The sequence below is a fragment of the Sapajus apella genome, unplaced genomic scaffold (genome assembly GCF_009761245.1).
Source record: "Sapajus apella isolate SASKATOON/1434 unplaced genomic scaffold, GSC_monkey_1.0 scaffold10, whole genome shotgun sequence".
NCBI lineage: Eukaryota > Metazoa > Chordata > Mammalia > Primates > Cebidae > Sapajus > Sapajus apella.
This window is the reverse complement of record NW_022436950.1, coordinates 12965556-12991275: the sequence shown is the minus strand read 5'-3', so window position 1 is coordinate 12991275 and position 25720 is coordinate 12965556. Positions and strand designations below refer to the sequence as shown.

Sequence of the window (25720 nt, the reverse complement as noted above, 5' to 3'; positions counted from 1 at the left end):
CTCTGCCTCAGCCTCCTGACTAGCTGGGATTACAAGTGCCCGCCACCATGCCTGGCTAATTTTTATTTTGTGTTTGTAGAAGAGTCAGGGTTTTACCATCTTGGCCAGGCTAGTCTTGAACTCCTGACCTTGTGATCCACCTGCCTCAGCCTCCCAAAGTGTTGGAGTTACAGGCATGAGTCACCACGCCTGGCCGAACAAACTCTTTAAGAGATTTGTGTGCACATTGAAGATTCAAGCATGCATATTAAAGAAACAGAAAACTTTCCACCAAGAGGATGGAGTCTTACTCCCCTCTCCTCCTTCCCTTTGCCAACACCACCATCCAAAGCAGCTGAAAGTCTTGACTGAGGTCTTTTTCTTTATGCACGTGGCCATTGGAAGCCAACTGAAGAGTGATAGGGTGAGGCCAACTTATCTGTTCCAAAATCATTTAGGAAAGTATGTTAAATAGCATACACTGCTCTTACCCAATCAAATGTCCCAGCAAAATTTAATTGGCAGTTTGTTTCATGTCCAGCAATCAAAGACATTAAGGACCACTAACATTTACATCCATGAATTCATTTAGACAGTTTTCTTTAATTGATGATGAAGACACTACAACTCTAAGTACCAGACAGAATCAGGAAAAAAAAAAAAGAAAATAAGCATAACACTATAAAGAAAACTTGGAAAAATGAAACACTTCTAAATAAAAAAAGATATACTTGGCCTGGTACCCATTACATATATACATAATACATGTTATACACATATATACAGTAAATGTTTTGGTAGCAATACAGACCATGCATTGGTCTTTGTGTACACATATGAAGTAGCACCGGGAGCAGCACCACCATCTTAAGATGATAAACCAAACTCCACACACATTAAATGAAAATACATATGTGTTTAATTTGGCCCACCCTGTAGCCAAGAGGTGTAAGGAAAGTACTTTGCAAGAAATAATTGTTTTGGGAACTACATTCTTAAGCCAATGGCAAAGTTCTAAAAAGAAAAAAGAAAAAAGCTCTACAAATGTCTATGCACATACAGACAAGTTTTCCTGTTTACTGAATTTGTCCTATCATATGGCATATTGGTTAACACTGGAAAAATTAACAGCATAAGCAAGGAGAGATTTAAATGCCAGGTGAATGGCAGAACTCTAAAACACCAGATCTTTCCGCATATATGTCACAAATGCCAAGTCATTGACAAACTAGAAAAGAAAGATAACTCTCCACCTAAGTTAAGTGTTTTCTAATCATACTAGCTAATTATAAGCTCTTTATTCATAATAAATTCCTCGAGTAGGGTTGAGCACCTCCAATATCATTCCACGTCCTCCCTGCACCTAATCTGATGCTCTCTTCACAAGCTGAGACACACAACAGGCTACACATTCTCTACCCATACTTAGGAAACTGACTTATAGAACTAGGGAAGGACCACGAAGTTCTGTGGCGCTGCCTTAGAAGGGATGCATGGCACCAGTGTTTATCTTTAGTTCTACTGACTAGGACGTTGTTTTTATTCTCCATAACTGAGTTCACAGTATGGAGGTCTTTTAGTCTTGGCAAGGTCATATTTCCTCATGTTTCTAGAAGAGCATGCTTCTTCCTCTCAAGTTTCTTATCAGCCTGTACACATACACACGTGCACGTGTGCATGCTCGCTATATATATATACATACATATACAGCATTACTTCCAACTAACATTCATCATTCATGGCATCCTAGGAACATTAACTGCCCTGTCAAGTCATTTCAAAGAAGAAATTTCATATTGGCTTCCACCCATTCTCCTTCCCACGCCTACCAAAAAGGTCATGTCTCTTCCCAGTCAAGGTCTTAATGCACAGTGTCTGGATTCAGGGCCTCTTTGTGTGATGGACTGACCTACAGAGCTCTCTGCAAAAGCAACATGAGACCAAATATGGGATCACTGTCACCAGCAGTTGGAACAACGCATATAGAGACCATTTTTCATGGTTCTCGTTGCCTGTGGATAGTGAAACCCCATCCCCCCTTTTTTTAAACCACCTTTAGTAAACAAAATTAAGGTTTTCAACTTCATGGTATATTGCATTCAGGATGAAAGATAGAATAAAACAGCACTTCAGTATTGTAAAATACTGTTTCTTACTGTACAGAAAAATTATTTCTTAATACTTTAAATGTCTCAAATTTAAATGACAGCTAGAATACAAAAGCCAGAGAAAGAAAGGTTAAAAATCTCTACTTCTGGCTAGATGATTTTTAGCAGCTCCATTTTTGCAGTCACTAGATTAGTCAAGGGAGTCCCTGACCTTTGAAAGTCAGCGAGAAATAGCCACAAATGTAACATCAGTACTGATTTGTCATTATTGACTAAGGTGGTTGATCATTAATGGATTCTCTTCACTTCTAGCTGGCTCTAGGGCCATTCTTTTGCCCAGAATGAAGATATCATCAAAGTCATGAAATATATTTGTTCTTTTCACAAAAGAGAATTTTTAAACTCTACCTAAGTCTCTAAGAAAGAACGCTGTGAGAGGTTGGTGTCACGAAGAAAAACCCACTAACTTCTAGGTTAAACAGAGGCCACTAGAAGCCTCAATAATGAAAGCCCTTGGCTGGCCTACAACCCTTTGAAATGGATAAAAGCCAGCTCTCCTCAATGGGGACTGAACGCAAGGACTTAGCAGCTGATGTTGCTCAAAGTAAACCCTTCCTGTTGCCAGAGCAAGAGCTTTTGGTTTGCGTACCAGCAACTTCCAGTTTTAAGTCGGTAGTTTGATGCCACCATAAAAACCAGGTCAGGCACCACTAGAAGCAGCTTAAATAAGAATTTCCACCTTTATGCTATTTGACTCAACAAAAAAGTCAGAGAAATAGAAACAGATTTTTCCAGTCTGTTCATTCCTTTCCTCATCCAAAACATGTTCATAATTACACATGCAGAGGTATCTCAGTAACACATATTCAAAATGTAGGTTCCTTGAGAAATAATAACCAGCTTTACAGGAAAATGGTTGGGAGTGACTTTGTTCATTGATTTCTCTTTAACTATTTCAGTCCTCAAAGGAAAAGATCAGGGCAGCTTGCTCTCTTCTTCCACTAGCAAGAGTATGAATCAGACTACTTGAAAAAATGAAAAGTTAGTTTGACTAAGAAAGTCTTTTTTACAAAAGAGTAAAAAACAACTTTCCTATCAGATTTTCCAAATGGGTAGTGCTCTCTACTAATAGGAAATGATGTCATTCTGCAAGTTCCTTGAAAACAATGGATTCGTATGACTCTAGACCCTATTTATCTTAGAAATTGATGAGCATGCAAATGATTAAAATCTGCAACAATGAACATTGCACAGCAGTTTGTGAGTTACATGCCATCTGGTTGAATGAACAGTAACATGGGCCTCAGCAGTGTGAGGGGTTCCATTTATCTCCACTCCCTTTTGAGTAGAGCTGGGGTCCCCTAACTTCATCAGGAGGCAGCAGCCACTACAACGCCCTCCAACTCTGGCCTCTTCCTTGTAGTCCCCACTCCCACCCAGGGAGCTTAGGCACTCAGAGAAATAAAATGTTGCTCCTTCCAAAAGTAGGGCTGGGAATTCCTGATAGAGAGTTTACATTGACTCAGAGGGAGCCTGATATTTGCATTATTTCCCTTAACCTTTTTGGAAGTTTCCAGGTAAAAAGATTTAAAAATCTGCCAGCAATATATTTAAATGCATTCATTGCATTTCTTTTTCTCATGGAAAAAACTTTCAAGACGTGTATACTTTTCAAACAAGAAAAGAATTAACATTTTCACTGCTGGCTACATGTTTCAGTAGCAGGTCATTAAGCTTTTACGTGCTTTCTGTACACTGCACTTTATTAACTAATCACTAATAGGCCAGCACCCACCAAGGCAAATGGGCCAGTTACATTCAGTTAACTAATGTAACACTGGAAGTTCTCAAAAAACATGAGATAAGGGTCTTAGGGAAAGTAACATGTAGCCCTGGTCATGATGAAAAACACTTTCTGGAATTTTAATTTCTGATTAGCAAGCGCTCACTTGTCTGACCATCTTTCTCAAGACAATGCAGGATACGAAATATAATGTGTACACAGAAAAAAAATGGTGGGAATAGAGTGGGAAACTAACAGAAAGTTGGGGTGGGGAGGGGAGAAAAGAAAAGATCAACAGTATCTAGTTTATTATGAATAGAAAGACATTTCCAGAATTTACAAACACCCACATTGTTCATTCCAAAGAGAGCTTTTGATTTGAAGGAATCACCCATGTCTCCTTCTCTTTACAATATATACAATGGAAGACTTTGATTTTCTCTTCTTGTAATTTTGCTTCCATTCAATTGCTGATTTTAAGCTGACACTTGAAAACACCCAGTCGAATATAGCCTTCTTCAGTTTAATTAACATAACCTATTGTCTTACAGGAAAAAATACAAAATTAAGATTAATTCTTATAAGGAACTCAGCTCAACATCAGGTTGATATTACAAGAAATAGTATCAGCAAATATAACTATACAATTGAGAACCATCTATGGCACTATGATTCTTACTATTTTTTCTGAATTAGAATCTTAAAACAAGGATCACACCCTACTCTACTCTTTTAAGCCTTGTTTTAAGCATTTGCTCCACTGTTTACAACAGAACATTGTATACCTCAGTCCTACATCCAAAAAAAAAAAAGATGTGCTGTAAGAAAAGTTACATTTTCATTTAAAAAAATTACACATATAAATCAAAGCCTATGTTAAATATTTAATACTCTCTCCACCCAATGTGAACAGTTTTGTATGAAATAATTTACAGTGATGCTTTGTTGTACACAATTTCAGCAGCAGATGAAATGTATCTTGTAAATGCATTGAGAGTAAACTCATTCTCTCAAGACACGGTGGCGGGCACATCAGCTCATTGTGGCCAGCTAAGTCCTTAAAGTTGAAGACGAAGTTTATGCAGACTCATTGTTCTGGTGTCACAGTGCTCTTTTTCCTTGGCACAATATAGAATGTGCAGTTCAGTCAACAAACTCCTGAGGATTGGATAAAGTAAACAAACTGAAATGGATGCATCGTACCATCTACTGACAAGAAAGATATGAGGTCCTAGTTGTGAATCATGAAATATTTAGAGTCTGGGTACCCATGAGTTAGAGGAGGATTTGCTGAGGTCATTTAGGTCTTCATTCTGAAAAGAAAAATGAAAGAATTCATCACCATAGGCATCTCAAAATGAACAATCACTACTTGAGAACCTTTCTTTTAAAAGGGTAGTGTCATATAAACTGAAGCCACAGGCATAAATAGTACTGTGCACCTAAATAAGATCAACAAACTGTATTTAGCTTTTTATTTATTTCAAAATGCAAGTCTAAAGAAATCACTAAGTAGTCAATATGGAATCTGTAAACAAAATCAACATGATCTGGATGTTTCAGAGGTTCAGCAAAGAAAAAAATGGAAAGTTCTTTGGTGTTGTGACTGAATCATAAACATACATTATAATTGCTACACAAAATGACCATCAAATATGAGCAGGTTATAGTCAGTCTAGGTTCCATCTCCTTCTGGTCAAAAATCAGCAGCAGATTTTAGAATGTGAAGTTGCCGAGCTTCACATTACAAAGTTAGAAATCAATGTTTAATGTGCACAAACATTGTTTGACATGAAAATTTTAGATGCAAAGGGAGACCCAAGAAAAACAGACCTACTTAATCATTAAATAAGAAAAGAAAAGGATTCAGATTTACGTCTGATAGAAATAAGTTATTTAGGCAGAGGCACAGCATTTCTTCTTTGCAATTCAAGAGGGTAAATTTTAAAGGGGCACTATCCATGATTTCCCTTTTGAGTGAAGACTTTTTCAACCTCATAAAGCATCTTTTACCCAAGTATTACATTGCATAGTCCTTTAGAGGTCCTTGTTTTTCATGCATTCAAAACTTATCCATAAATAACAGTATCTATAGAATACACCGAAGGGTATTTAGCAGAGAGCATAGATAAGAAATACTTGTTGAATGAGTACATGGTTGCAGTAAATACTAGGAAGTATACAGAGTTGGAGTCTGTTACCAGCCCTGCCTTCTAGCAATCCTAGAAAGGAAGGCAAGTTCTGTTCATAAATACATGGCATGTGAAGTAGACATCAGTACATGTCATGATACATGCATGGGAGCAAAAGCTCTAGACACATGGAAGATGGAAAGAATCCTCCCAGCTAGGGGTGTAAGGGAAGCACCTCACTGATACACTTGGCTTGGCTCGGGAAGAAAAACAATAATCTGGAGATGTGGAAATAGAGATTGTGTCTATGTTGCTTCAGTATTACAGCCCCAGAACATAGCACAAGGCTTGCCACATAGTGGTACTTAATAAGTGGGAGTTAAATAAATGAAAAGGAAAAGGATACTTTCCATTGAGGACATATGACAAGGTCCTGTGGGGTGAGAGGGTAGTCATAAGCAGGCTAAGTAGAGGATGTGACTTCACTAGACCCCAAGATATCTCAGGAGGGGTAGAATGAATTAAATTTATGAATGTAGGTTGAGGTAGATGGTGAAGAACCTTCCATGACAAGCTAAGAGGTCTTTATCTAATTATAGAGACAATGGGGGCATTCTACACTGTGATATTGTCAAGATGTAGCAGTAATAATACACATCATCTACAAGGATAGTGACAGCTTCTAAAATACACGAAACCTAAGTGTGGACTAACATATCAGGTTGGTGCAAAAGTCACTGTGGTTTTTGCCATAAAAGAAATTGCAAAAACCAACATTACTTTTGTAACAACCTAGTGTCTTTTTCCCTGTCTCCTCTTGAACGGAATCATCATGGCTGGGATCAGTAACCATTCATTACGCAACAGTTTTCTGATTAGTCAAAGTTTACCAAATGAGGACTCTACTTTTAGAAGACTTCTGTTTATTTTTAAATATTAACCCTGCCTCTAAAAGGCAGGTAAACAAACTATTGAACTGACTAATGAAGACCTGGCATGAAGATCCCAATGTAAAAACAAACAAAAAAGAAAGCATTCCAAATTTACCCCTTTAATCGCCAGAGAAACAGGATTTACTCTGTATGGTGTCTACAGATGAAAGCAAAGCCCATCCCTACTCAAGCTGTTGGTAAGCCAGGAAACTCCCCACAACAAGCTCCAGGTCTCTTACTTACTGTCAAGTGTCTCCTGAATGCATGTAGGAATGTTCCCACCAGAACATATAGATTAGAGCTCAACACCGTTTCACACCTCTGGGCCTGTAATTAGGCAGGAAGGCCACATTTTATTAAAGGACTTGTGACAAGCAAACAAACTGCCGAATATAAAATGGGGGAAAGGCAAAGGGCATGTGGTATGTTTTTCATTTCTTATCTGGCTCTTCTCCCAAAGGGGTGGGTGAACAGCTTCATACAGGAACACACTGTACCCTCTTTTATCAACACACGTGCCAACCTGCATGGATGCATAACGACAAGAGACCGGGGGCCCGTGAGGAGAGGGAAACAAATGTTGCTCACGGGGTGCTGTTATCTATTAGTTTGGGCCACTTGGAAATGATCCCTGTCATTATCCACAAGCACGTTCAAAGAGCAGGAAATAAAAGGACATATTGATTTTATTGATACCTTCCTTCTGAAGTCTTAGCACACTATTTTCCAAAACCCTTCATCCTAAGTCCTCGTCAACACTTGTGTAAGCCACAAATGCTGCCCGTTGGTGGCATCGGCATAAGAGACTATGAAAAAGTGAAAGCAGGTGGTAAAAAGTGTGAGGAAATGCTGATGGGGGGTGGCGACAGGAACAGGCAGTAGAGGGCTGGACATATGGAACAGGAAGGTCTGAGGTTCACACCTGTTTGACTTTGTACAGGGTGTGTGTACATGTGTATGCACATAAAGTTGAGTTGCCAAGTAATGACACGGACATCCTTCCGTCAGAGCTGTCCTTCATCACAGCCACCTTGGGAGCTGCATACTTATTCCAGTCATGCAGCCATTGTTTGCAGCGTTTTTGGAATGCCTGCTCAGCCTTGGGCATATTCTTTTGAATAGTCTCTATAACAGCCAGTCTTAGCCCTCTGGACACGTTTGATCTTTGGAGACAGCCAAAAAGCTTTGAAAGCCAAATATCATGAATAATGGGACTGATTAAGCTGGGTAATAGTTCCCAGCGAGGTATTATCTAAAGCCAAAGAGCTCCAAAACCAAAGTTTGAAAAGCAGAGTTGTGTACAACAGTGCTCTGATGAGTTGGTTGGAAAGGAAGTCTCCTGACTTTAGAGACAGACCTCAGCATATGCTTAATGAGGCAAAAGTTCATCTGTCCATATCTCCCTAGCTCTGCATCCTGGCAATCAAGCAAGGCTGAACTTCAATAAATCGACTCACGTAAAAACAGCAAACATTGTTGTAACTTAATATATTTCAAAAAAGAAAAAAAGCAATGTCATACTAGGGCCTTGCAGTCAGTCATTCAACGTAATAAGCATAAATACAATGATAAAGGCTAGAATAAACAAGGAAAAAGCCCGCGTGGGCATACATATGTAAAATACACTTTATATATACGCGACTTCAATTGACTGAAGAGAGACAATTGACTGACCAGAGGTAGCAAATATTGCTACAAACTTTTACAAATGCAAAAATTCATTTGTAACAAGCAGAAACTGGAAACAAAAAAGCAAAACATTTCCCTAAAAGAAGACACTGTGCAAATATCAAGTGATGATGTTCCTACAGTACATTCTCTCCAGTTACATCATTGGGGAATAACTTCTGAAGGCAGAAATACAATACACCTGTCATGAGATTTGGTAGCAGGAAATTACATTTTGACAAAATTTCATCACCACATCAGTATCTACTATACCCTTCTGTGTGTATCTTCTCGTAAGATAAAACCCACCTAGTCCTGTTGCTAGTAATGAAAAATGTAATTTTTAAAGCATTATCAAATAAGTCAACATTTGAGCAATGCTACTTGAGACCTATGGATTATTGCATTATTGCATCTAGTAGGAATTTACATCCTCTGGACTCTATCCACTTAAACTATGCCTGCAATAGCTAAAAAACAAATAAAGGCTTTGCTCCCTTTTACATTGTCTCAGTCTACCGATTGTTTTCACTGGGAAAGCAGCTGGAAACAGCACAAGGGTATGATAAGTATGATGGAAAGATCTGTACACTTTCAGCAAAGCATTCTTGGACAAAACCCTTGACAAATGTTTTCATCCTGTATTTATATGTTTTGAAACTTCTTGCCAATATGTTGAGTCAAGGGCAATATAGTAATAAAAACCTAGCTGGGGCATTGCTAGGAGTTTCTACTTTTACTAGGGAAATAAGAGTAAAATATTTTAAGTTGCTTGGCTATTGTCATATACTCAATTGTTAGAAAGTAACTCTTCTTTATGCAACTGTGCTTTAAAAAATGACTGTAGTGATGACTTTTTTTCAATACACTGTTTGAAATCTTATAGATTGAACTAGAAAATTCATATAAATTAAATTCCTCCACTTAAAGAAATGCATCAAAGCAGCATATTTCTCTTTCAGTTAACATAAACAGCTGTGCTTTTTAATGTTATCTTGAATATAACACAGAAAATGTATAAAATACAGGAAGATGTAAAGAAGGAATAAACATGACTTATATTCCCCACCACCCAGAAAAAACACTACTTAGCTGTGGTTATAATTTCACAATTTACTTAAAGGATTTGAACTTTTAAAATGTTACCCCCAAAAAAGTCTAAGTAGGAAAGAAAAAATTCTGTTTTAATCATACTTAGATCTTTCCCATTCTTAAAAATCCATGATGAGAAAATTTTTTGAAATGTTATCCAATTTTTTAAACCCTCCTGGTATCCCATCCCTTTTCCATCATCCCAATGCATTGTATAATATGGGGAGAGTAGGAATTTGAAAGAAGGAAAATCTTCTGGCTCCCTGGCTTTAGTTTCCAAAAGCCTAAGTATTTAAGGGAATGGCACAGGCAAAATATTTGAAACAGCCAGGAGAGCAGGATTCCTCTCAGGTTAGAAAAGATTACCTTCATGACAGCAGAGGGCTCAGTGGGTAGCTCTATGCCTTGCGAGATTCTGACAACGATGCCTGTGACCTCTCTCCAGTCTGTCTGCCCCCATCTGCTGATTTCTTATTTCATACAATTACTTTAAACTGCATACCCATACTATCTCAATTCGTTTCTTCAGTTACCTCGCTGCTGATACAATTAATTCACGGTACCACTAACTGGAAGCAAATCATGTCTTCTAGAATGCTTATTAATAAAGCACCTTATAAAACATTGCAAAAGTATTCTCTTTTAGCATACCTGAATCTGGCAAATGAGCCCAGTAAATACATATACACATACAGTATGCATATATATATACGCATATACATATATGTACACAAATATATATGTGAGCCCAGTAAACATTATGTATACATATATATAATATGCATATATAATCATCAGTCTCAAATACCTTTATAGTTCTGGTAGTAGATGGGTGTTCCTCATTAAAATTCCTATCTCAATAAAATCCGGCTATAAAAATCTCAGATGAATAAAAAAGACCACTGACCTATAGATAGACTGTGAAACACTTATTAAAGGAATTTCCCAGCTTAAAGCCTTGGTTCACGCATTTGAGTTAGTAGCATAGAAGGAGGAAGTTGCATTCTCCCGGTCTAGCGCTGTTAGCTATGGTCATCGCTGATACAAAAAGATCTAAATCCAGAGAGCCACTAAAGTCTAGGGAATGGGATAATCTCCCCATTCTTTACAAGGGAGAGCTGGGAAGTGTAGGGGTAAGCTGAAGCTTGGAAAAGGACAAAACTAAGTGGTGAAGTCTCAATTCTCAGCTCGAAAGCCTTCAGACCATAATCACACACATATACACAATCAAGTGAAGATTGAGCTGAAGTTAGAGGTAAGACCAACATGTTTGCTACTTGGATGTTCAAAGGAGAAAGCCATTTTAGCTAAAGAAAGGAAACCAACTTCTTTTAAAACAGGCCAGGATTGAGCTGGAAAGACTTGGTTTTGTGGTCTTAAATGGCAAAGGGTAAGCCAACCAGCCAAGCCAGAAGCCAGTGCTTTCATGGAGCTGCTTAAATAGCACTTTTGCCTGGTGCAAGTCACATGGGAGAGGGCTGGTGAAAATAACAAGGTTGCTGGCCAGACCTTCCAGTGCACAGGGTTGCCAAGGAAGAAAATTCAGGGAGAGTCGCCAACATGTGAGAGGCCATCTCGCTCCAGTTCCCCTTTTGTCCCAGTGAAAGAGCTTCTGGCAGGGCTGGTGACTTCAGGAGACCACCAATGAAGAAAGGCACACGCATTATGAAAAGGAAAGAAGACCGAAAGGCGATCATCAAGCCTGTCAACTCCGGCTGAAGCCTGTGAGGCTGAATTCTGTCACTCCCATGAACTTCTCCTTCCCCAGCTACCAAAGGCAGAAGGGATTCTGGAAACTTTTCAGGATGATTAAGAATTTGCGGAGAAGACAGACTATAAAAGAACATTTAGTTCTCAATAATTAAAAGTATTCTGTCAATGATATATTAAGGAAATCTGAATAAATATTAATACATAATTTAAGCCAAAGAATATCCACTTCCATTATTTCCCATTCTTTTCATTAACAGAAAGCATGCTGATAAAGAAAATGAGGTCAAGACTATAACAGCTCCTCCCCTCAAATGAAAATCCAAATGTTTCCAATCTTCCTTTTATCAATAATATAATTTGTTCTATATACATGACACAGTCAAGGTAAAAGGACTCAGGAAAAAAAAAAAGTCTCTCTTCATTTCAAGTCAGACTGCATGCACTGTCAGGCAGAAAGGTTTAATTTTTTTTTATTTTTTTTGAGGCAGAGTATCACTCTGTCGCCCAGGCAGGAGTATGGTGGTGCCATCTCAGCTCACTGCAACCTCCTCCTCCTGGGTTCAGGCAATTCTCCTGCCTCAGCCTCCCCAGTTGCTGGGATTACAGGTGTGCACCACCGCACATGGCTAATTTTTGTATTTTCAATAGAGACAGAGTTTCACCATGTTGGCCAGACTGGTCTCCAGCTCCCAATATCAGGTGATCCACCCACCTCAGCCTCCCAAAGTGCTGGGATTACAGGTGTGAGCCACAGCACCCAGGCAGGAAGCCTTAATTTTTTTTTTTTTTTTTTGAGACGGAGTCTCACTCTGTCACCAGGCTGGAGTGCAGTTGCTCAATCTCGGCTCACTGCAACCTCCGCCTCCCGGGTTCAAGCAATTCTCCTGCCTCAGCCTCTCAAGTAGCTGGGACTACAGGCACATGAGGAAGCCTTAATTTTAACAGAGCTCCACCAAAATAAACCTGTTACGAAAAGACGTGAAGGTAATATGATGGAATCTTTTCTACCAAGTGAGAATGTCATACCAATCAGTCTTTCTTCTGCTTTCATGGGCACAGTTTCTGCAACATCTTCCCACACAGGAATTCCATTTCAGTTCTGAGGTTTCTATTGTAATTTCACAACACTTTTGGGTTTTGGGTTTTGCTTGTAATGGTCAAAATACAGGATACAGGTTTTATAGGTCTGGCATTGATAAAAACCAGTAGACCTACATTACAATCACAACTTCATTTAGCGTATGGATGGTGAAAATTGTGAGCAAGACTGTTTCCATAATTAGACAAAAGGGAATCAGGCAGATCCTATTTTTGCTGCCTTTACTTTTTGTTAAAAACGAATAGATTTCTCATTCTTTGCCTCTCCCTTGGGTCAAATTGCTTCAAGAAAGCAAGAGTCTGATTTTATATTTGAGTAACTGTCTGACTTACCCAATTGTTTCTCAACCATCATCAGTTTTTCCATGATAGCGCAGGAATCAGGCACTGAACAAGCATTTGCATAGACATCCCCAGTCTGCAGTGGACTGAGGTAAGAATCATTAACACCACTGACATCACTTTTGGCAACTGGAGAAGTGGGAAAACCTGTGTTTAATCTATTTCCTACTCGCCGCAAGTTTTAGCTGGAATCCCCAATAATATGGGTTGTGGTTGACTTTATGGAAGAACTTGGTCATGTAAGAAAAATCTACTGAATTGAACAAGCATCTTCCAAAACAACCATGAGGTACCCTCAGCTGTGGGGCCCTGATCTTCCCATACATTTTTCTGATCCTTAAATGGGCCTAACAAAGGACAATGCCACTCCCAATAGTTCCCAATAGGGGCAAGCTCAAGCTCAGTGGAAGACTTTCCCTAAAACATACATCTAAGGCAGGGGTATTCAATTCCCAGGCTGTGGACTGGTAGAGATCCATGGCGTGTTAGGAACCTGGCTTCACAGTAAGAGGTAAGTGGTGGATGAGCATTATCACCTGAACTCTGCTTCCAGTTGGATCAGCAGTGGCATTAAGATTCTCACAGGGCTGGGTGTGGTGGCTCACGCCTGTAATACCAGCACTTCGGGAGGCGGAGGTGGGCGGATCATGAGGTCAGGTGTTTGAGACCAGCCTGGCCAACATGGTGAGACCCTGTCTCTACTAAATATACAAAAAATTAGCTGGGCATGGTGGCACATGCCTGTCATCCCAGCTACTAGGGAGGCTGAGGTGGGAGAATCACTTGAACCTTGGAGGCGGAGGTTGCAGTGAGCAGAGATTGTGCCATTGCACTCCAGCCTGGGTGACAGGGCGAGATCCTGTCTGAAAAAATAATAATAATAATAATCACAGGAGTGTGAACCCTATAGTGAACAGTATATGCAAGGGATCTAGGTTGCATGCTACTTAGGAGAAAATAATGCCTGATGAAACCATTTATCTCCCCTATCCCCAGCCATGGAAAAATTGTCTTCCATGAAACCTGCCCCTGGTGCCAAAAAGGTTGAAAACCCCTAATCTAAGGAACGCCTCCAGGAAATCATCATCTTACAGAAGCAAAAAAGTTTTAGCCTTTATTTTCCTTTTTGCTTTGAGGAGAATATCAAGGGGAAAATGTCGAGAAGAATTTGATCTGGGATTCTTTGAGGCGAACTGTTCCTTAAAAACAAAGGGGGGTCTAACTATTGAAGAAACACTCCCTGTCTGAAACCAATTGAAATTGACTATAATACAAGTATACAGCAACATATTTCAAATATATTTGACCCACAATTCTCTTTTGTTTTACCTGAAGAATATTTGTTATAGAAATGCAAGTCATGAAGATTTCTGAGCTATTCTAGTAATTCTTTTTTTTTTTTTTGGAGTCGGAGTTTCGCTCTTGTTACCCAGGCTGGAGTGCAATGGCGCGATCTCGGCTCACCGCAACCTCCGCCTCCTGGGTTCAGGCAATTCTCCTGCCTCAACCTCCTGAGTAGCTGAGATTACAGGCATGCGCCACCATGCCCAGCTAATGTTTTGTGTTTTTAGTAGAGACGGGGTTTCACCATTTTGACCAGGTTGGTCTCGATCTCTTGACCTCGTGATCCACCCGCCTCGGCCTCCCAAAGTGCTGGGATTACAGGCGTGAGCCACCGCGCTTCTTAAACAAAAGTCAATGTAAAAGGAGCATGGAAAAGTATACCATCCAACTTAGATTTCAGAAGGCCATACATAGGCAGGATCCATATTAATTAACTCATGTTAAAGAGAAAGCTATTAACTGTTGCTTACAGTAAAGCAATATGGCAATAAATGTGTGTTTCCTTGAGTTGCCACTTCCTGAGTGGTAAGTGAGTAATCTGTAGGTAATTTTGAATTCAAAAATGTACATCAGGGAATTCAACCCCAGAAAAGTTTATTTTGAGAATGAAGATGGAGCTATTGCATGGTTATCATGCTTTTTAAAGACTGATAATTTTGTTGAAGTCAAACTTATTTCTGAAATAAAATTTGAAAGGAAACTAAGACAAGTTCCCTTTTCCCTTGTCTCAATGTTATTTTCTCTGTGATTTCAGGCAAGTTGCTCACCCTCCAAAATCCCAAATGTTTTCATCTGTAACACAGGAGAGCAATGCCCATTTCATAGGGTTCTCATTGAGATTAAATGAGATAATACATGACATTTTTGTTATCATTGTCCCTGACACATAATAAACCTTCAATCATTAGCTCTTAGGGTAACTACTGTTATGAAGAACTAGAAACCCTTGGATCCCACATCTCTTGCTGTTGCCTGAAAACACACCAGTCAAAAACACTCTGGTGGAACTAGCAAACAAGGATGAATCTACCGACCAAATGCCAGGCAAGGACTGAATCTGAAGCCAACGTTAGGATGCATCTTGGGAAGAGAGAACAAAGTTATTTCAGAAAGGAGGAATGGGAAAATGCCAGAACAAAGAGAAAAAGTAAAAATAGCAGTAGCAGTAAAGATATGATGTGTAATATAATTTTACACAAGGACCTGTCTACCTACACAGAAAAGAGTACAAATTAAATACTGAGACAGTAGCATTCACATATCTTTGGGAACATCCCAAATTAACGGTTTCTACAGAAACATCAGAAATGGCACTTTTATTGCTTGAAAAAAATCAGAGGCTTGAAGCCCCCACTACTCTAAGTCTGCTAATCAAAGACTTCTAATACTATTAAAAGTATTTACAAAGAAATCACATGAATATGCTTAAATGGGTCCTCAGTGAGATTCTTATGCATTATTCCTAGGTTCTAAAGCATGTTTATAATTGGTGGGGGTGGGGGGAAGGAATTGGGTGGCTTTTGTTTCCAAATTCTTTTCCCCAATCTCTCATCTGAAGTAACCCAACAGGAGTGTCATCCAGCAGTCAATGCTGCCTGAGAAACTTGACGAAAAACTGAAATTGCTGCCAGATGCACATCTAATCACTGGCAGCTGGAAGTGAAGAGGAAAAAAAATCTCAGAAAGATAATCTAAAATAATTGATAATGCATCCACTGCTTGCAGCTCTAAGGTCACTGAAGCAGACAATGGTGCCAGTTTCTAACTGACTGCAAACACTTCTTTATTACCTTGTGTAAAGAGGCAAAATTTTTCCAATTGACAAAGAGGGGTTGACCTTTCACCTACTGACCCCAAAGGACCAGGAGGTCCTTTGCTTTCATCTTTCGAGTCTCACTTCTACTTTGCTCCTGCCCCTCTCTATTTTCTCCATTATCTGACATTTCAGCCTTTCTTTTTAATGTGGAAAAAGTCACTTGCTTAAACGTTCCCTAACGGCATTCTTTTTTTTTTTTTTCTGAGACAGTCTTGCTCTGTCACCCAGGCTAGAGTGCAGTGGCATGATATCGGCTCACTGCAACCTCCGCCTCCCAGGTTGGAGTGATTCTCCTGCCTCAGCCTCCTGAGTAGCTGGGACTACAGGCGCACACCACCACACCTGGCTAATTTTTGTATTTTTAGTAGAGATGGGATTTCACCATGTTGGCTAGGTTGGTCTCTAACTCCTGATGTCAGGTGATTCACCCACCTTAGCCTCTCAAAGTACTAGGATTACAGGTGTGAGCCACCACACCTAGCCTCAACAGCATTCTTAAATGAAGCTGCATATCATGTTATTGTAATGTTGAGCTGTCTGTTTGGCTGAGCTACAAGCATCCCGTGGACAGCTGTGCCCATTCTTAATAAATAGGTGGTAGCAACTTTTAGCTAAGGAACTCTCATTAAAAGATATTTATAGTGACTGCTATGGTCTGAAATGTGTCTTTCCTTGCAATTTATATGTTGAGATCCTAACCCTCAACATGATGGTGTTAGAAGGTGGGGCCTTGGGCAAGTAATTAAGTCATGAGGATGGAGCCCTCATGGGTGGGATAAGTGCCCTTATGATGAAACATGAGAGCTTGCTTTCTGCTGTCTACCATAAGAGGCTGCAATGAGAAGATGTCCATGGCAAACTAGGAAGAGGGCACATCAGACCTGGGTCTGCGGTGCCTCATTCTTGGATTCCCCTGCCTAGAGAACTGTGAGAAATAAATGTGTTGTTTAAGCCACCATCAACTCTACTCTGTAATAACAGCTTAAACTAAGACAGAGACTCTGAGGGGATTGCAGTCCCAACAGAGATAAAAGGGGTCACCCTCAGGGCCATGGAAGAGCCACACAGAAGCCATTCATCTGGCCTTTGGCAGAAACGTGCTGAGGAAGCTCAACCGACTTCTCTTTGCAGACTACCTTCTAGTCTCAAGCATTACACTAAATCTCTAGGGTAGCAGTTCTCAATCTGTGTGAGTGAAAAAACTTTGCCCCACAGGGGACATTTGGCAATATTTGCAGATATGTCTGGTTGTCACAACTGGGATGAGGTGGGGCAGGAGAGATGCTACTAGCTTCTCAGGGGTAAGGGCCTGGAATACTACTAGACGCCTTATGACACAGTGGATGGCCTCTTGCAACAAATTAACAGTTTAATAAAATGGAGAAAATACCTGATTTTCAGTTATTTGCAAAGCTCAGGGAGATAATGAAATAAAACTGCAGTCAACAAGGAGACAATGTTACTTATATGACCCATTCATCATGCTCATTGCACTGAAATCTGTAAGTCAGAAAAAAAAGCCCACAAGGGCCAGATGTGGTGTGAGAGCTCACACCTGTAATACTAGCATTTTGGGAAGCCAAGGAGGGCAGATCACATGAGGCCCCAAGAGTTAGCTTGGCCAAATGATGAAACACCATATCTACTAAAAATACAAAAATTTGCCAGGTGTGGTGATGCACATCTGTAATCCCAGTTACTCAGGAGGCTGAGGCACAAGAATCACTTGAACCAAGGAGGTGGAGGTTGCAGCAAGCTGAGATCTAGCCACTGAAATCCAGCCTGGACAACAGACCAAGACTCTGTCTCAACAAAACAAAACAAAACAAAACAGAACAGAACAAAACAAAAATTCTTAACTATTAGATTACCTCTGTTCCAGAATTAGTCGACTTTAAAAAATAAATCCACTACCTTTATTCTCTAAGAGGCTGTTCTTAAATCAGAACATTGCTTCATAGAAGTTTTCTCTACTTGGTAAAATAAATATCCACACCTAGGAAGATAATTTATGACAACAACAAAAAGAAACCCAACAGTCAAATGTCAAATGCAAGACTGAGATACCACTTGTAGTTGCTGTTTCTGTGTTTAAAATGTATTTTTGGGAAGATGCGATTAGGTCTGCTTTCCCAAAATTTAATCTTGAAGAAAAACAGCAAAGGAGGAAAGTGCAGGGCACATATATCATCATCCATGAGTACACAGGGTTCAAGATTCTAAAAACTAGACAATGAACAGAACGAGTTGATTTCCAGGTATTTAAATGCCAAAGTTTTCAGAATGAATCCTAAGGCAATGGTAAGAAGAACAGATCCTCCTTAAATATACCCACAGGAGCTGCTGCAGGTTCCAGAGCACACCAAGAAAGCAACAGCTTCTATTCCTTCTAGACCATAGCCTGAGACAAAATGCCTTCAAAATAAAAGGGAACCACACAACTTCACCTTACTATCAAACATCCACAGGCTAAAATTAACGCTTAATTAACAGTGTTATGAAGAAATCTGCCTATTCTCCTCAAAAACTGCCTGAAGCTTTTTTTTCCCAACAAAAGATAGAAAACAAGGTGATATTCAATATAAGGGCCAAATTATTATATGTCACAAGTGGGCCATGGCCTACCTGTTCATTTGGTTTCTCCACGCTTTTCTTCTGTAACAATATAAGAAAGAGTTGTAGCCAGGTAAATGCCCTTGGAAAGCCTTAGCCTTTAGAGATAGTTTTCTTCCTTCCTGAATTCTTCTCATTCCCAACCATGACCAATACTCACCAGGGCCCCTAAACACAGCCACTGACTTGCCCCACATCATTTCTTTCGGGATTCTCTTTGTGGGAATTTCCAGTAGAAACAAGACCCAAAACCCAAAAGGGATGTGAAATTACAATAGAAACCTCAGAACTGAAATGGAATTCCTGAAATGGAACTGAAATGTGTGGGAAGATGTTGCAGAAACTGCCCATGAAAGCAGAAGAAAGACTGATTGGTATGACATTCTCACTTGGTAGAAAAGATCCATCCTATTACCTTCATGTCTTTTCATAACAGGTTTATTTTGGTGGAGCTCTGTTAAAATTAAGGCTTCCCTCATGCGCCTGTAGTCCCAGCTACTCGGGAAGCTGAGACAGGAGAATTGCTTGAACCCGGGAGGCGGAGGTTGCAGTGAGCCGAGATCGCGCCACTGCACTCCAGCCTGGTGACAGAGTGAGACTCCGTCTCAAAAAAAAAAAAAAAAAAATTAAGGCTTCCTGCCTGGGCACTGTGGCTCACACTTGTAATCCCAGCACTTTGGGAGGCCGAGGTGGGTGGATCACCTGAGGTCAGGAGTTCAAGACCAGCCTGACCAGTATGATGAAACCCTGTCTCCACTAAAAATATAAAATTAGCTGGGCGGCTCATGCCTGTAATCCCAGCTACTTGGGAGACTAGGCAGGAGAATCACTTCAACCCAGTAGGCGGAGGTTGCAGTGAGCCGAGATCATGCCTTGCACTCACTCCACAAGAGTAAAACTCCATCTCAAAAAAAAATAATAATAATTAAATGAGTTATCTGAGTTCATGCAACTGGTTAGTAGTAGCACTGGGATGAGACTAGGGCATCTTCTCACTCCCAAATCAGTAAGATCTTAATAGCATAACTATTTAGAAAAAGAGCAAGATCCCAACAAAAGACAGAAAACCAGGTGGTATTCAATATAAGGGCCAAACAAGATCCCTAGCAGCCAAAGCACTCAATTAAAAAAATGGGGACTTCCACAGGTGAGGCAGGTAAACATATAGCAGTAAAAAAGACCAAAAAAGTCTTCAGTGACTACATATTTATTGTAAAGGACAAATACACATGAAATTTAGTTCAAAATGTTTTAATATCAAGGGTACTAAATTAATAGGAAGTTGAGGTTCATAAATACTTGCTAAAATATTTCCACTATATTTGGTAATGCCCAAGTCATCATTACAGGACCATGTGTAGCTTTGTTCTCCACTGGTAAGCCATACTAAAGAAAAGCACAGAGAAAATACCCAGATTATAAGGATATAGAATAAGTGACAATTCTCTAACTGGAATGTGCTTACGATCTCCTGGAGATTTTGTTAAAGTGTGGATTCTGATTCATTAGGTTTGAGGTGGGATCTAAGATTCTGCCTTTCTAACCAGCTTACAAGTGGCCCGAATGTTGCTGGTCTGAGGACCATACTCTCAGTGGCAAAGGAGTAAAGAACCTAAAAGGAAAGAGGAAACCTACCATTTAATTTCTATAAATGAATACTAAGAGGGCTTAGTTGGAGGACTAATAAGGAGGGCGGCACTACAAGCCATCTCTGTAGGGTTAATGGGTTTCGGCTTCAGAAATAGTTTTGAATTAAAACATAAAGGAAATTTTCCAGGTGGATAAAGTTCTAGAAGAGTTAACTGAAGAAGAATGAGAAACTTTTGCCCCCAGGGCTCTTGAACAGTACAGCTTTGGATGACTGCAAAGAGGAAGTGAGGGAAGCTACAATAGTTAGAATTCTTTAAAAGACTCCACACTTGGGTATGTTTGGAAAGCCCTGTTTAGTGTTCAGGCTAAGGAGAAAGGAAGGCCCTGTGACATAGGCAGATGCACGGGGGAAAGAGTGATCGAAACTGTGCCCAATACATTTTTATCTCTTTACAAAATGAATGTGGATGACTGACACCTGAGAGGCTAAGTAAGGAGGAAATGAGGTAGGGCTACGTATGTTAGCTCAAAAGTGATAGGACCAAAAAGAAACAGGAATTCTCCAAACTCAGTGAAATACATCACCCTGCCCTTAGCCATGTTTTACCAAATAAACCACAAGGCACAAATTGGAGGCTAATTCCCAACTCTACATCTTTATTACTCAAAGAGGACTGCAGGTATTCAAAGGCACCAAACTGCCAACTCAGATCTCATCCCAAATAAATGAGTAGAACTAATATAACAGTTAAATGACTATCATGGTCTATGACACCTTCAACTTTGAAATATCAAAACTACTGATATTAAGACGTGCTCCTATTTTCTGCTGAGTATTAATTCGTCCTCAGAATCTTTCTTAAGAACAAGAAGGATTCTGTGTGCAGGTAGCTCATCCCCAGAACCACAGATGCTTGCACAGAACGATCCCAAAGTAGCACATTTTGTAATATCAGGGGAAGCACAGAGTCATAATGACTCAAAGGTACCAACATTTAGAAAACACTAAAAAAAAAAAAAAAAGAAAGGATGGTCCGTGTATGCTAATAACTTCCACTAAGGCCAGCAGACAGTAGCAAACTGGTCCCCTATTTCTATAGGAAGGCAAACAGGTCCTGAATCAAACCACACCCTTCAGCCCTACTCATTAGGAAGTCAGCCACAATATTCTCTTTTCCAGTCAATGAAGTTTGATGGCAGTGAACAGGCCTTAATTATTCCATGGCAATTTCATTCATCAGGCCTAACACAGGTCTCTAACCCTGAGGTACAGCTTTACTACTGGTCTGCAAGCATAGGCTACTAAAGGCTTTAGGAAGTGATAGGAAAATGATGAGGTGGCCAGAGATACTCCCCAAAAGCTAATTACAAAACCACTGCTGGGCAGTGCAATTCACATGCTGTGTAATTTACATGAGTTGTTTTCCTAACCAGTTGAGACAGAGTGAGAATACATTTCACCAAGAAATATGGGATACAACAAGAATATACCATGTAACCTTTAAAATAGTATCCAGTATACAATCCCACCTATAAGGCACTCACTGCTGGACCCATGGGACCATGGGACAGCAGGAAGACCCCAACTCCACCTACTGACGTGGGACCTCGAGCACTTGATCAGCCTCACTGAGCTGCAGTTTCACGGTAAAGCTGTGACAAAATTACCTAACTCACTGTGTTGTTGTGGGGATTAAATGAGATGGTGACTGTAAAGCTTGTGGCACAGATCCTGACAACTAAGAAATTACAAGGCAATCAATTCATTCTAACCAGTAGCAAAAAGACACCAGAAACAAAAATGGCCCCAAGGAGGTGGCAGAAAGAGGAACTGAAAAGGGATGGAAGGGACTTGATATTAAAGCTCTGTCTCTTTGCAGTTTTATCCGTTTGCAGAGAAAAGAACCTCAAAACATCATGCCATTAAAACCCGGACAATTATATTAATCATGTGATATCAAAGGCCTTCAATAAGGAATATTGCCAAATTACCACTGTTTTATCACTGGGTACAAAGACACTTCCTATTTTGCTTTAAACTTGTCATGTTAATCATCAAATCATTATTTGAAATGGATTGCCCTTAACTAAAAGGGCAATTTGAAAGCACCCTAAACTTGTAACCTGCATCATTACATTTCACTAGCTGAAAGGTAAAATTATGTCTAGGCACAGTAGAATCATATATTCCAAATATGCCATGAAATGTAATTTTCTGAGACTGCAAGTAAAATTCCATTTGATTACAGTCCTTTACTAAACTGTTTATGAGGTTTCTTATCTCTAACTTTCTACCTGATCCATCATGGTATTTTATATATAATTGGTGCTTAATTAATAAATGTGTATACCAAGAAAGGAGCTATAAGAAAATCATAGGTGTTCATATATATAGTCTAAGGTCCATACAACTTGATTAAGGATGAGTAATTTCAGCCTAAGCAAAGATAATTGACTCTGAAGTTTTTGTGATGAGATCTTCATAGTTGGCAGTGTTTAAAGTAAGGAGTTTGTTAACCTTTTGAAGGTGTTATTTTCTTGTGATAACGTATTTTTTAAAACTCAGCACTGATTGATTGGTTAAGACGGGGTCTTGCTCTATCATCCAGACTGGAATGCAGTGGTGTGATCACAGCTCACTGCAGTCTAAACCTCCCAGCCTCAAGCAATCCTCCCACCTCAGCCTCTGAGTAGCTGGGACTGCAAGCACATACCATCATGCCTGTCTAATTGTTTTTTATTTTTTGTAGAGATGGCATCTCAGCATGTTGACTAGGCTGGTCTCAAACTCCTGGGCTCAAGTGATCCTCTTCCCAAAATGCTAAGATTACAGGCATGAGCCACTACCCTTGGCCTCAGCCTGTCTTTTAATGCTACAAATTAAATATCTCTACTAAGAAAATAAAGCAATTTTAGTACTGATGATAATTGATTTCAAATTACACTAGTATCCTCCTCCCTCCCAGTATATTTCAGTAAACCATTCCTGGAGTGAGGTTGGGGTATGTAAACTAACCCAACCCACAAACACATACTCAGTAATTTAAAATCTCCAAAAACAATACAGCCATCATTTGTTACATGTCAGGCACTATGTGAACAGCATTAATATGCATTATGTCATTTCATTCCCGCCGCAGTCCCGAGAGTGCATTACCATTCCTGTTTTAAACAAAAGAAAACTGAGGTTTAGAAAAGATGAATAAATAAATTCCTCAGGATCTCAAACTAGTAAAAGGGCAATTGGAATTCAAAATCCATGCTTTTAACTGCAAATTCATAGACAATGCTATAAAAAGCATGGGTGGAAGTACTGTCAAACGTTTCATCTAAATAGAGCCCACTGGAATATACAAAGTTATTTTTATAAAAGGAAACAGGGTAAGCTTCATGTTTACAAAGGTAATGAGAAATTACATACTGAAATGCCATTCTGTTAAATCTAAACTAAATCAGCTAAAACAACATTTCACTTAATAAGCACTTGGATATCAGAAATAACTTCACTTCTAGAAAAAAGGCTGCAAAAGAGATTGTCTTTATAAAAGCACATTTTTATCTCTTACTATATGTCCTCCTATAAAAACAGTAAGTATGAAATCTCATTTCCAGAACAGTCTAGACAGTGGTAGACACAACAAACTGGGTGTGACTAATAGATTTTGACAAACAAAAACAGCCAAAGGTAAAGCGTGAGGCCTGACATTTATTGATCCCATAAAATAGAAACCCTTTTAGCACTCCTGCCACACTGTATGACCTGCTAGACGTGGGGATATTTTTATCCAACAACTTTCCTTCAGTCCTTCTGTCCTTTTTTAGAAAGCCAAAGTAAAAACCAGAAAAGGCATACTTATGAAGTCATAAGCCATATACTATAATAGGTAAATAAAAGTCCTTTGACATTAGAAGCCATGAAAGAACAGAAGATTAAAAAGTAAATCATAAACAGCTGCATCTCCCCTCCCAATGTTTACATTCTTAGACATCCACTTTTTAAAAATATTCCCTCTGTAGATCAAAACATGCTGTACTTTGAGAAGGGGAAAACAATGACGTTAACTTTAAAATATTGTACAGTTTACATATAAACAGAGCTAAGTTTATGCACATCATTCTGGTTGGCAGCGACTCCTCTGAATGGCTCAAACGGAGAGCTATAATTAAGTGTGTTAATTATCTGTCTACACAGAAATCTCAAATATATATGGTCCCTATTATAGAGCATAGAATACAACTGGTTTAACAAATCAAAATAATCCAAAAAGCTTTTTCAAGTTAAATTCGGGTCCTCTGAGCCTGGATGAAACCAGGATCAATTATTAGGGAACTCCGTTCTCTCCATCCCCTCCTTTCCCTCCCCACAATTTTTTATTCCTTTCCCTCAATATCTTTTCCGTTTCAACTAGTGCCACCCATAAATACTGCTCAGCTCATTACTGATACTCAGGCTTCAAAAACTGGGTGGTCCAATACCAATAACCATTTTTTAAATTACTGTCTTCAAGCATTAAAATACTAACCCATCAGAAAGCTACACTTAAGAGCACGGAGCTCTTCCTCCCAACAACATACATGTATGCGGGAGAGAAGCAAGGATGAGCCACATCTTTAAAACTTTAGTTTGTGACATTTTCAAGAGGTAAGCCTTTGGCAGAAAGTTTTCAAAACACATATCCATTCACAGACTTTATGCACTCCCTTTCAATCACCCTTATAAAGGGAAATACTTCATTATAAGAAGGATCTACGTTTTAACATAATCCAGGCCAACTTCTATCAGGAGCAGCAAATTAATATCATTAGTAAGAAAGACAATAAGTTCAGGCAGACACAAGATTTGAGTGCCCTGAATTATCATTAAGAAAGCATTTATCTTATACCCACAAGTCTAAGGTACAAGCCAAGTTGAATCACCAACTCATCTGATTGAGAAAGTTCTGTTGCTAAAATCTGGTATCGCTGACCTCACTGAATCAAAACATATATGCTCCATCAAAGGGGTTGAAACATCCCTAGTCAGTGAATCACTGTCTTTCAGAAATCTCCAAAGATTATAAGTAAACATGAGCCCTGCCACTACAAGCCAAAGTCTTAACATCCAAGGAATTGGCTCTGGTGTTAATGCATGCCCAAGGTTTAAAGAGGATAAATAAATAAAATAAAAAACAAGCAAACATATTTTCCCTTTAGAAGACAAGTAGGGCATGTGGTTTTTTAAATCATATGACTTATTGATCGACTATACTATGCTTATTGATGCAAAACAATAGCAACATGAAATAAGGCTCAGGACTCAATCCACAACTGGGATTGGTTATAAGGAAGAACAGAATTGTCTCCTTTAGAATCCAGTGGCTCCAATGGGCACAGTGGCTCATGCCTGTAATCCCAGCACTTTAGGAGGCTGAGGTGGGTGGATCACGAGGTCAAGAGCTCATCCTGGCCAACATGATGATACCCCATCTCTACTAAAAATACAAAAATTTGCTGGGCGTGGTGGCGCATAC

The 25720-nt window shown here is 39.4% G+C and overlaps 1 protein-coding gene across 2 annotated transcripts in view; it reads right to left on the bottom strand.

The window, feature by feature from the left end:
* Nucleotides 1-562: 562 nt before the first annotated feature.
* The window catches only part of IRS1 (insulin receptor substrate 1), a 66027-nt gene continuing 40869 nt past the window's right edge, over nt 563-25720 (bottom strand). The window contains exons 2-3 of one of the 2 annotated variants that reach the window (XR_004269051.1): nt 12839-12933; nt 563-5183 (exon numbers count right to left, since the gene is read on the bottom strand). The gene's annotated coding sequence lies outside the window, so the exon portion shown is untranslated. The remainder of the gene's footprint in view (nt 5184-12838; nt 12934-25720) is intronic. The other variant, XM_032278018.1, reaches the window with a different exon arrangement.